Here is a 13,912-nt window from a genome sequence, read left to right as displayed (position 1 = left end):
GGTTTTAAGAGACATTCTGCAGTAAGAGAAGGCTTTGAAAAATAATAAAATTAAAATAATTTTTTAAGTACTAGAATTTCTATTTATTAACTGAAGCTCTGTTTACATCAGTAAGGATACACAAATCAAAGCAACGAAAGGTATTGCCTGCAGTTAGAAGTAAGGGGAGGGCAGGGGAGGGCAGGGGAGGGCAGGGGAGGGCAGGGGAGGGCAGGGGAGGGCGGGGGAGGGCGGGGAAGGGCGGGGAAGGGCGGGGAAGGGCAGGGAAGGGCAGGGAGGGGAAGGGCGGGGAAGGGCGGGGAAGGGCGGGGAAGGGCAGGGAAGGGAAGGGAAGGGAAGGGAAGGGAAGGGAAGGGAAGGGAAGGGAAGGGAAGGGAAGGGAAGGGAAGGGAAGGGAAGGGAAGGGAAGGGAAGGGAAGGGAAGGGAAGGGAAGGGAAGGGAAGGGAAGGGAAGGGAAGGGAAGGGAAGGGAAGGGAAGGGAAGGGAAGGGAAGGGAGGGGGAGGGAGGGGGAGGGCGGGGGAGGGCGGGGGAGGGCGGGGAGGGGAAGGGAAGGGAAGGGAGGGGGAGGGAGGGGGAGGGCGGGGGAGGGCGGGGGAGGGCGGGGAGGGGAAGGGAAGGGAAGGGAGGGGAAGGGAAGGGAAGGGAAGGGAAGGGAAGGGAAGGGAAGGGAAGGGAAGGGAAGGGAAGGGAAGGGAAGGGAAGGGAAGGGAAGGGAAGGGAAGGGAAGGGAAGGGAAGGGAAGGGAAGGGAAGGGAAGGGAAGGGAAGGGAAGGGAAGGGAAGGGAAGGGAAGGGAAGGGAAGGGAAGGGAAGGGAAGGGAAGGGAAGGGAAGGGAAGGGAAGGGGAAGGGAGGGGAGGGGAAGGGAAGGGAAGGGAGGGGAAGGGAGGGGAAGGGAGGGGAAGGGAGGGGAAGGGAGGGGAAGGGAGGGGAAGGGAGGGGAAGGGAAGGGAAGGGAAGGGAAGGGAAGGGAAGGGAAGGGAAGGGAAGGGAAGGGAAGGGAAGGGAAGGGAAGGGAAGGGAAGGGAAGGGAAGGGAAGGGAAGGGAAGGGAAGGGAAGGGAAGGGAAGGGAAGGGAAGGGAAGGGAAGGGAAGGGAAGGGAAGGGAAGGGAAGGGAAGGGAAGGGAAGGGAAGGGAAGGGAAGGGAAGGGAAGGGAAGGGAAGGGAGGGGAGGGGAAGGGAGGGGAAGGGAGGGGAAGGGAGGGGAAGGGAGGGGAAGGGAGGGGAAGGGAGGGGAAGGGAGGGGAAGGGAGGGGAAGGGAGGGGAAGGGAAGGGAAGGGAAGGGAAGGGAAGGGAAGGGAAGGGAAGGGAAGGGAAGGGAAGGGAAGGGAAGGGAAGGGAAGGGAAGGGAAGGGAAGGGAAGGGAAGGGAAGGGAAGGGAAGGGAAGGGAAGGGAAGGGAAGGGAAGGGAAGGGAAGGGAAGGGAAGGGAAGGGAAGGGAAGGGAAGGGAAGGGAAGGGAGGAAGGAAGGAAGAGATAAAAACAGAAAGAAATTTTTTGCTTTTTGGATTCGTAGAGTAAATGTAGTAAAAGCACAAGGGTCTTTCACTTGTTTATTTTAAGTCTGCTGTAATTAACTACAGGAGTTCCTGAAAAGCAGAATGAAGCCTGGGTATTCACTAATGGATTACTGTTTGTAATTCATACCCTGAAATGTATGTATAAATGAAATACCCAGCCTGGTGCTATAAACAAACATTTAGAAGTTTAAAAGTAATGCAAGCCAAGGTACATTTGACAGTCAATGTGATTATGCTTGTGTATTTTCTCCTAAACGAGAGGAAAATCATGATAATGGAAAATAGAAGCAGGAGGAACGAAGGACGTAGAGTGTGACTCAACAGGTCACGAAAATGTGAGGTTGCATAAATGCAACATGATGAAGTTGGAAAAATAATCTGTTGAGCCAGAAGGACTGCAAGATGAACTAGTAGTGGAAGAAATCAGCCAAGTCAGGAGGTAGAAATCTGATGCTGGAGAGAGTCTGGAGATGAGTCTGATCAATCCAATCTGTTTCTCAAAATGTAAATTCTTCCTGACCAACAGGACACCTTCTAGTGAACTGTGTGTATTGGCTTAAAGTAATTCCATCTGAAACAGCCTCAAGACTGAAATTTTGCCTAGAACAGCATTTGAGCTCTCAAATGTGTGAGGTTCAGCAAGCCAACTGAGAGCCAGAAGGATCTCCTGTAGTTCAGTGTTCAACAGATGTTAAAGCTTTTGCATTCCCAGTGTGCAAGGAGTCATGGAAAAAAGAGTCGGGGGAAGAAATTTTAGAAGCACAGTTCCTGACTTGCAGGTGTAAATGCCCACTGAATATTGAATTAAACAGGGAAGAAATGGCAAAGAGAGGAGGAGTAGGAGAAAAACATGAAAGCTGAAAATGATAGTGTTTCAGTACTGTCAAGGCTGTCAGTATATGTATGACGATAAAGATTAAAAAAAAAAAAAAGTAATACCGGTTTAATACTGGTTTAATATAACATATCATAGTGAGATAAAGAGAATCTGAAGAGAGGCTGGAGGAAGGTCTGACAAGGACATCAGCAGAGCTGTTGAAGCATTACATAGGCAGAGACATCAGAAATATAAACTGGGGGCTTCACCTTCCAAACTCCAGGATACTGTGTTCAAGAGTTGTTTGCTAGTCTTTGAGATTCTGGGATGTACACGCAAAGCTTCCTAGCTAAGACAGAAAGTGAGACAGCTGAAATTCTAGGAAATTTTAATGAAGAAAATCAGTAGGAGCAATAGAAATTAGAAAGAAAAGTATTGAAACTCTAGTGGTCATGACTCTCTAGTGGTCATGACCTACAAACCCCCCAAGAATGAATGTTTCAGTCTCTTCCTTCTTTGCTTCATTTTACAAATTTTCCAAGTACAATAGTGCCTTTCTGTAAAGTTTCTCAGCTCTCTTGCAAGTGTTACTGACTAAACATAAAGCTGCTCTTTGAAAGAAGAATTACCTTCCCTTTTGGCTCTTTTGAATACTTCTGTTTCAACTTGGTGCTCTTTCCCTCCCTAGATCTGGGTTGCGGAGCTGCTTACTTCAGACCCCAGCGGAGGCCTATTTTTATTGGCTTTGATGTAAGCATTGAGCTTCTTGGTTTAATGTTAATGTTCCAAGGAAAGAGTTTATTCACAAATGTATTACACAGCATGAAATCTTCATGGAAAAAAATGCGTAATGAAATTGTTTGGGAAAATTATTACAGAAGTAATGTTCTTCTAGTCTAAAAAGATGGTGTGTTTTTATGAAAAGCAAGGAGAGCGGGCAAGATGGAAAAGGGAGGCTTTGGCTGAACCCACGGGCCGGGCCGGACCGGGGGTCCCGTGCGGAGTGCGTGCAGGGCCCTGGTCGAGCCGCTGGGCGGCGGCAGCGGCTGAGCGCTCAGCTCCGCGGGGGGGGCAGGCTCCGCCGAGGAGGAGGAGGAGTCTCTGCCCTGAGGAGCCGCGGGTGGTAGAAGTTGCAGTGGGCAGTGAGTGAGTGTGTGTTGTTTTGGTCGAGTGAAATAGGATGTTGCAAACGGGAAGCGGAGCGTATTTTGCTCTATAGAAGCAACAGAGAAGTGCAGGAGGAGCAGGCGAGGAAGGGAGACGTGACAGCCGGTTGCGGAAGGATGAGATGCTGGGCTCTGGCAGGGACGGCCGAGCCCAAAGCCCTCTGGGCTCTCGGCCCTCAGCCGAAGTCATTGCTTCTCATGCTGCGTCTCTTTCTACATCCCCCCAAAAGAAAACAAGTGTGCCTGCAGCTGCACAGGTTTCTCAGTGCCAGTAACGTGTACGGAACACTTTCATCCGCCATAAATCAAGCTCAAACTAATATAAATATTTGTTGATCTAGAGCATCTAGTGCTACAGCTCTACCTGTAATTCTCATTAGGCAATGCTGCAGCGTGTATCTGCAGTAACGTCTAAGGTAGTTGTTTTCATGGAACATCTGTGTTGGGCTGGGGAGGAGAGGGGAAGAAGCATAGCCTTACTGATCTAACTTCAGCTAGAACAAGTTTCTGCCTCCAAAAATCAAAGTAATGGCTGTTCCCTGTAGCCCTGTGACTTCTGGATTGCTGGTCATAGACTCCTATCATGTTGTGAAGTCAGCTACAAATTAGTAGAGCAGAAATGATTCTTTGTCACGTGAGGCATGGTATCCACCAAATTACACAGTTATTTCTTTCTCCAACGACTTTTCTGGTTCAGTTATAGTTCAACTGAACCTCAGAATAATTCCTGCTAGACTGAATATGAATTTCAACTCAATCAGAACCTATGCTGATTCAATAACTTTTTCTTGTTGTGATACACATTGCCTAGGACTCAGATAACAATTGAGACAGCTTAGTACTAAGTTTATTTTCTGACTTTCTGTGACTCTCGTCCTATGATTCTCATCTATTCTGGCTTCTAAGTTTTTGAGGCTATTGGAGCAAGAATGAAGCATCACTAGGGTATGTATTCTATGTTTGCAAGATAAAACATCAGAAAAACATTAAAAAACACCCGCAATACCATTTAGAAATATAGGAGATATGTATCACCAATATCAGAGAGCTGTATGGAGACAAAAGAAGATTAAAAACTGTAAGCTTTGTGTGTTTTGACTCCAAAAGGTTCCAATCTGGACTGAAACTCTGTGAGTTGAACCTCTTCCTATCAAGGTCAGAATTCATTTTGAAATTCCAAGATGAAAAAAACCTGAAAACTTATAAAAATGACAGCTAATTTTTCAGCCACCTGTCTGCTCACCATCCCGTCAGGTCAGCAAAACTGCAAACCAGTTACTGAAAAATGTAACTAAGTGTCTGTCTTATGGATGAGTCCAGTTTGTGTTGGCCTAAGGGTTGCTATACTACTTCACAGCACTAAACTTTACAGGATTGGAACATTTCTAAAGGAAACATTCACAACGTGCTCACTTTTCATATTTGTGTTTTACTGCAAGGTGAAATTAACTGTATTATTAATTTCCTTTCTATAATCTCTCAATTTCTCATATATACATACATGTATACATAAGGATGTGTTTACGTTGATCGGAATATTTGATCATAGCAAAGTGTCATTTCTTGGTATGTTCATTCTCCTTTTGCCCCCCTCTCCTGTCCTTAGCACCTTGAAATCTTTCAGTGTATAACAATGCATAGCAAAGACTGATTCCATACTACCTGATGCATATATAGGCAACAGTAGGATTGCATATGCAATTTGTACTGTGCATATCTTGGTGGGCTGAGAAAGAAATAGCTAACTGTGTCACGGTATTTCTGGGTAATTCATTACAGGGAGCATCACTGTTACTCTGGGAGGACAGCAGTGTTTTGGACATAGGTAACTTACAAATGTGAAAATTCGGAGTGCCAAACAGAACTAGAACATATTTCCCCAACGCCTAGCAGTTGCTATGCTTTCACAAGAGAAAACACAGCATCCAACTATAAATAGCAACTTAACTAAAAGATAGAACTGGCAGACTGCAACATATGAATGGGAGTACTGTTAATATGCTCATCAGGTATTGGACAGGAACCAAATCTGACAAGGAGTGCTACAGTGCAAACTTTCTGTGCCTGGAAAAATGAGCAGAAATGGCTGAATGAATAGGGCCAGTGATGTTTTTGTAACTGGATAATAACGACAGGGTCTGCCTGACTATCCAATTTAAATGGAGTAGTGCAAGCAGGAATATTTCTCCATATTCCTTATTGCATTGGTTTGTTTATGCCAACAGAAAATGCCATTAAGTCTAGTGCATGTGATAAATCATTTCAGGAAAATTAATGCTGAAATACTTAGTACAGTTAAACCAAGCAGGATAATGATGTCAATTTAAAGCATGTTACTTTAAATTTGTATGTTTTTATTCAGAAATAGCTAATGGTTGTCTATACTCCTACATGATGAAGTTACTGAGCAATAAACAAAGATGGTACTTGGTACTCGTCTGACCCCCTGCTATGAAAATGCTTTTACCTCAGACAGCTTTGCTTCATTCAAACTGGACCCTACAGTGTAGAAAGTGCCATTACGGTAACAAAACGTGAGAGAAACTTGAGCTGAACAGATGATAGATGCTGACCTTTTTTCTACATGTAGCACCACTGAAATACAATCACTTCTGCACCTGCTATCAATCAGCCTACACTTCCATACATAGCTTCTTTTTTTCCCCCTAAAAAAAAATTAAATTACCTCATACAAAGGCACCTTGAGGGCATGCTGTATTTCTACAAGAGAAGTGATAGCAAAGTTGTTGGTGAACTGTGAATTTACAATGAGCTTATTGTACGGTGTCTCTCCCATGTTGATAAACCATCAGTTTACTTCATTTTAATTCACTTCAACTGTGAATTAAAGTAATTGTGGCCAGCTGCCTCCTAAATGTATGTCCATAAAGGAATTATATGTGCACTAGTTACACTCACTATTAATTCACATCTTTTCTGTTAATTTACTCTGACATCTTGTGTAGGACAAGGCATTGGATGTCTTGGGCTCCTGCCAAAGCACCTTGAAGATAAGGAAGAAGATTTTGAACTAGTCTCAACAGACCAAACAAAATCTGATTCTCAAAAGAGAAACATGTTGGAAGTTTTCCCCTTAAGTAGAAAATGCGTAAGTGGATAGAGCATAAAACTATGTTTAAACATAACTATGTGAGTTTAATCAGCTTTAATGAGAAACATTATCATTAAACAATTTAGTCTCGGCCTAAGTAGACCTTTCTCAAATCAGTTTTGCCCTATTATGTCATAACTGATTATTTAAAGGGGCTGCAATATTTGCTAATATGGTATTTTTTACAGAAGCAGTATTTTCATATAGCTGTATCAACTTGTTATTAAAGTGCAAACGGATTTGAGTCTTACATAACTCCATTTTCATTCTGGCTTTGGGAAATAAGCCTAAGTTATTCTAAGTCAAACTCTAAAAATAATGAACCGTTGGAACTAATATTGCTCCAGCCACTCTGCAGATTTGTCACTATCACACTAACAAGACTGTTAGACCGGTCTGAAGCCTTCATGAAGCTGGAAGGAAAAGTAGGTTTAGGTTGCAGCTAATGTTTTTGGCTTAGGAGGGAGTTTGTGTTGCAACGATGCTTGCTAGTGCTTTGAAATATAATCTTACAAGGTTTAAAACAACCCTGTTTTTTCTCATTGAGGGGACTTAGTGTTTGGATTAGCCACTTGATTAGGAAGGCTATGACCTTTGTTTACATAATAGCTGCAGTATTTTTAGTCCAACAGGAACACAAATTTTGATGTAGAGAGTTCTGATGGTGAAGAATCAATTTTCAGTGGGAAATGTTACGTGTCGGTTGAGGAGAAGGAACAAAGTCTAATGAGAATCTAAATGTGCTTGCTGATTAACTATGTACGCACAAAGTGGGAACTAACAACATGATGAACTTACTAAAAAAATTTATGAAGATATAAAGCTTGCTAGAATATTGCTATATTCCGTTTGGAAAGCTTCTTTCTGGAAAAACATTTCTTAAACAGAGTAGTCAATCTAAAAGATTTGACAATAAAAGTTTTAGAGACAAAACAGTCCTGGATAGCAAACAATTATTGGAATAGAAAAGATAATTAAACAAAAAAATGCTAACAACGGGATTAATGAAAGTTCAGGTTACCTTTTACAATTCTATCTTATTTTTTAAACAACATTCTTTTCTAACTCCTCCACTTCTTCGTATTTAAAGCGTTTTTTGAGATAGCTGCCACTAGAGGTCAGATGTTTATCATTATCTTTAGTGTCATTAATGACCATTAGTACGGCACAATTTGAAAATAAAATCACTCCAAACTGGCTAAAATAATTCTCCTTCTTACGTACCAATATCATAAGTATGAATACAAATGGGAATAACATTCTTTAGAGATCAGAACGCTTACAACTGTTTAAATCACAGAATCACAGAATTGTAGGGGGTGGAAGGGACCTCTAGAGATCATCTAGTCCAAGTTTTGTATAAAAAATTGGAGTTTGATTTCTATTGAAAGACAGTGTCACAGTGGTATGTAATCTGTGCCTTTCTCAATCTGATATCCTCAAAAAAAAATGAACAAAAGAACCCAACCACCAACAGAAACTAATCTAGACTTAATTATTTTTGCAGTCACCCTGGGAAGCTACTTGGTAACATTTCCTGGGGAGCACTTAGTTCTGGTATGTGAACAGTGGGATTATGTTCAGTGTAAAAATACAAAGGATGTACAGTGCAGTGTAAAAATACAAAGGATTACAGTGCAGTAAATGTCCTTGCAGACAAGCAGAAACAGAAAAACAATCAAAATCTATTATTCTTTTCACAGATCATAAGCACGTGTAGGCTCTTATACAGGATTATAATATAATTTTTATGCTCAGAAGCACCAAGGAAAAATCAATAACTTATTTATTACAGTAAGATTTTAGTTAAACTAAAACAGTTCACTAAAAAACACTAACTAAACATTAATTAAAACAGTAAGAGGGAGTGACATCACTGCAATTGAATCTAGCCCTACAGAACTTCACCTGTGCTACTTCTCTCCCATCATCACGTCTTTCCCTATGAACACTCATTAATGATCTTATAACAATGCTGTCTACAGACCAACAGCATGCGATAGCTTGTGCTTCAGGGATTTAATAAGCAGGCTTATAGTCACTTGGAAACACACACAGGGTACTTCCTGATGATTAATGGCATTAGTTAAAGGAGCAAAGCAGCTCTGAAAAAGGAAACTTCTGATTTAACCAACCCTTCCATGAAACTATTCTCGTGATATTCCTCTGTTCTATGGAACAGGAGCAGGTGGTGGGTTTTTTGTTTTTTTTTGTTTTTTGTTTTTTTTTGCTTCTTGGAGAAATGATAAAACACCATCTTGTACAGCCTTTCCTTCTTAAATTAATAGTTGGGGCCAGTACTTTGGTGGAAACCATGCAGTAATGAAAGAAAGCTTCAGGCCATCTGGACTTTGAGTGTGTCCTGATCAGACTCAGGTGTGGTCACTATTGCAGCACTTCAAATTTCTGAGTTTGCTAGCTTTTTACTGGAGACAATATCGCCCCTCCCCCTTTTTTTTTTTTCATGAAAATTCAAACAGAATCCATCTTCTCTTTAAAACATTTTCAATCTGATATGCAGACACTCTCAGGTAGACTGCATGAAAATAGATGATCTTCCAAGCTCTTTCCTTCAGTCTATCAGCGTGCACTAAACCCCCTCCGAGAGATTTCTGACAGCAACATCTATCATTTACACTGTCCCTGAGTGCGGCCATACACTCATTGTCCTTGCATTTTAAAAATTATTATCCAGGTGTCTTTGGAAAGAGTCAGGTGAACTTGTGACCAAGTCCTAATTCAGGGGGAACTCTGAACGGGGTCATTCAGGTCAAGCTGGGCAACCATGCTGCAAATCTGCATGACACGGGTGAGCAAGTCCATCTCCCCTGGTGGCTCAAGACCCATCTAAGTTACCTGGCTATATTCTAACACTTGCTTTTCACTCAGAGAAAGATTTCCTGTGTCTCCACTAGTGTTTTACAGTGGAGGAAAAAGTAGGATTTTATTTTAGTGCACAAAGGTACACCGTGATTATTTCATTCAGTGCCAAACTTATGAGAAAGCTTCGCTTTTCTTTTTTTTTTTTTTGCTTTAAAAAGAATTAAACTTTTAGAAGCAATTCAGTGAACATTTAGAGATCCTCAGTGTTACCCAAGTCTCTGAAATCAGAGAACCTTAGACCCAGCTGTAAAACCAATCCTATCCACAAGTGAATTCTGACTTTTGTTAGAGATGTTAAACTTTTTTCTTAGAGTTTGCAAGCAAGCAGAGGGAGTGTAAGGAGAGTTTCTAAATTGCAGCAGCTGGGTAAAGATTTCAGTTTCTGATAGCTCCTACTTCAGGGTCTGCACATGGAGAGACTGCATCCCAGGTTTCTGTGTGTTGAAGCATATCAGTCTCCCTTCTCTTCAACAGAGTGTGGTTCAACTTTTTGCTAAGGGTTACAATTCACACTGCAGCATAGCTGTCAGGACCTGGCCCAATATGAAAAACCTCAAACAATATCAACGACTTCAGATGGAAGAACAAAAAATCACAGAGCTCCAAGTATCAGTCAAGTGGACTAGCAATAAGGAAGAACTGGGGCTACAAGCTTATTTTGTTCTGTTTTGTTGTGGTTAGGATTTGTAGTAAATGCCTTCTTGTCATTGTTTGAAGGATGCTCTTATACACAGTCCAACAGAAAAAGAGTACGAGCTGCTGTATGTCCATTTTTTTGTAGGCTCCTCACTTTGTTTTTAATGTGACTTGGTGCAACATAGCCACTGGTACAAAAGTTCGCAGTTACTCAATGTCCATTTACTTCATGCAAATATTTTTCTTATGATAGGATGATTATTTTTGAGATGGCACAATTTTCCTGTTACTATTTTAAGCCAACTGCTGGTAATACGAAACTATTCATGGAGTACTGTAAAATAGTACTCCGTGGTTTTTAAAAACTGGATTTAAAGTTTACTTCAGTGGTTTTGATGACTAAGTTGCACAGATTCTGGTTTGTTTGCGTCTGAGAACATTCTCAGAGGAGAGAATGCAGTGTTTCATTCCTACTATAGAATAATTTAAACATAAAATGTATTTTTCTTGTTTTTAAATAATTTCCATGGCAGATATTCTTTGTTTTTTGTAGAGACAATGTTTTGTTATTGAGAATAAAAGACATAGGAACTTAAGGGAAACCATGTATTTGTGTTCTTGTTGATGAAAGGATAAATACTTCTAAATGACAATAACTAGTTATATTAAAGCTAAAAGTTATTGTCTGCTTTCCAGCAAATCTGAATGTAGTTTATGTGGGCATTAATCTTTATTTGGTACAGATGGTGCTTGCTGAAGAACCATATAAGCCAGCTGAATGTTAAAGTCATGCTAAAATTTCAACTACTACATCAAACTCCCTGATTTGTCATCAGGCCTGGGATCCCTACAGTACATATTGCGTGTGTTTTTCACTACTTTTGTTAAGCAATGAATTTTTCTGGCTTCAGAAGCACATTTGTATATCCAGTACTGTTATAGCATGAAACACTTATGCTGGCAGCAACTTTTCAGTTTGTTTCTTGATACTACCGCCAACTCTACATTCAAGTATAAGGGTGGTGAGGAAAAGAAAGTCTGTTTTATTTCAGTACTATGAACCTGGCAAAATGCCATCTCATCTGTGGTGGCAGGACAAGGAAAATAGTAATATAGAAAAGAATACGAAAGAGCTGCAGCTCTCACACTGCAGTTAAACCCAGGTTGTGATAGATAAACATTACAAATGCATCTGGGAAGAGGCACAGATAAAAGATGTGACATTTTGAAAAGCAGCAGAAGGTACGGCCTTGTGAGTATCAGAAAAAGGGAATCTCCATATCATCCTTAACAGGGCACACAGAGCTCCTGTTTTGAGCAGCTACTAGATATGCTTGCAGCATGTGTCCAAGCCATTGCAGCAGGATGCTACAATGCAGTTTCTTTTGGTGTAAGGTAGATGTTTGTGCTGCAGGAACAAAAAAGATACACCGATTGATCTCTTTAGGTTCAGCATCATCTCATGTGAGATCTGACGCTGCGTTCTGCCTGATATAAAAAAGATGGTTTTGATAGTTAGGCATTATCTCTTCTCATGAAACACAGTTTTTTCTTATTGCATTTACTGCTATAATTTTACCACTGATACTTTCTGGTAATGATACTGGGGAAAGAGTGGAATGTAATTTTCCTGGATTTTGTTGTTACTATTTGTTTGGTTTTAGTTTTTAATAACTTCCTATGTTTGTATCACATCTACATTGGTCAATTCATCAAGATAAAAAGGTAAGACTTATCTCACAGAACATCCATAAGAAAGAGATAGAGCCATGTCATTTTGCTCAGGTCCCACAGGGCATGAAGTGGATGGGTTGTGTGATACTAATGGAGACTGAAGGACTGAAGTGTCTGCAGAGTCTACTTCCTGGCCCTACCACAAGGCCTCCCCTGCCAACAATATACAATTTAAGCCCTTTTTTCATCCTTCCACAATGTGTCTGCATCTGGTATGTCTCAGCAGCATGCTCATTCCCTATTTTTAATGCCAGCTGCCCACAACTGAGCCCCAACCTGAACATCTCATGCCACATTGCACTTTTGTCATGACCTTTATGGCAACCCTTGTGTTCCCTCACTCCTCCAGAGTGATATCTCCTGCTGTAGCATAAGATCCTCAGGGAGGAGATATCCTTTTATTTGCAGTAATCGTTCTGCTCTCCTGCCATGAATAAAAAGTAACAATGGCGGATTGCAGCATGCATGGCATGAAGGATGTGCTTGCCAAGAACTGAGGCTTGATCCATGCAATCCTAAAAAGAATGGCTCACTGTGTTTAGCACATTGCTCCAAGTGATTAATCCAGGGGAAAAAAATAGAAAAGAAAAAAAAGCTGTGTTGTTGTTTTTCTTTTTTAAAACACATGAATATTTTTTAAAATTAAGTTTTAATTTTTCTGAAGCCCAAAGCCTTGGAGTTGAATTGTCTGCTTTTTACTTGCCCTTTGATGACTTGATCAGTAATGGAAAAAAAGCAATATAATATAGTGTATTACAATATCAAACATATTTGCTCAATAATCTTCAGTATCCAGGAGCTTATCAGAAAATTGGTATCTGGTACAGGCTGCTCTGGGTACAGCCTGGTGTTTCACATTGGAGCAGTATAGAGTCCAGCCATACATGTTCAGAGAGTTGCACACAGACAGATTTTCATGCATTTGTATTGCCAAACTTATATCTTACGATCTAGTTTATCTCTTCAGTACAGAGTAGCTCTACCAGGAGGCTATATAGAGAACAGAAATGCTAGGCTCAGGCCCATTTGGCACTAAAATTACTTTCAGAAGGAAAAAGCAGGGCCACTGAATTAGCAACCAAATTCAAAACAGATTCTAAAGTACATCCTCAGGTAGTATTATTCACATCTTACATGTGTATGTACATGAGTGGATGTCTGAGAAAAACATGAGATCAGCCATAATTTGTGCAGAGGCAGCCAGATTTTCATGAACCAAAGAGCCAAATAAAATGTGAATACCTTCCAAGAGTAAACACTGTAGCTAAGTCTCAAAGGTAAATAAAATGTCTAGATTAATTTAACATCTGTAGGTATCTTTCTAAATGAAAAAATATCATAAGCATAATATGTATACCAGCTGTAAAAAATCCATTTCTGGAGTGAAAAAGTTCAATATAAGGGAGAGGGGAAAAAAAGGTTTGGTTGTTCCAACTGTGCATTTCTAGGAAGTGCAGTTCAAATAAAAAAAAAAGGAAAAAAATCAGTATTGTATGAATCTTTTTATTTTTAATTGGAGATTAAATGAGTTCAGATTAAGAAGACTTTGATTTGGCTCAAACTTCTAAAAAATGAGTAATTCAATTTTATTACTTAATGATATGTATTTTCCTGTATGTATTAATCAGGGATAATGACTCATTCAGGTCTATGACTTTTCTGCAGCTAGTTGCAAATTACAGCTGTTAAGATATCTCAGAATGTTAAGCTAGCTATAGACACGGAGTGCTCTACAGAACTGAACAGTGTGAGATTTTTGCCCCAAAGAATTGGCATAGTTGCTCAGGTAAACAGGAACATAATTATCTTGATAGAAGTCAATTAAAAATGTAAAAAAAAAAAAAGTTTGCAGAATTAATGGAGCTTTAAGGACTGATACGAGAATGTCAGCAAAGGACAGTGGGAGGCTTGTTAAGGGGAACACTGTGCTAGTCAAGGAGCTTAGAGAAGGCGTGGAGAAAAGAGGAATAACAAACCTTGGTCACGCAGAAAACCAAACCACCCACCAGTGATTTCAGCCACTCCTTGATCTACTTTTAAAC

The sequence above is a fragment of the Cyrtonyx montezumae genome, unplaced genomic scaffold (genome assembly GCF_038088225.1).
Source record: "Cyrtonyx montezumae isolate F1298 unplaced genomic scaffold, pur_monq_1.0 scaffold_3, whole genome shotgun sequence".
NCBI classification, from domain to species: Eukaryota; Metazoa; Chordata; class Aves; order Galliformes; family Odontophoridae; genus Cyrtonyx; species Cyrtonyx montezumae.
Note: the sequence above shows the minus strand (reverse complement) of the source record.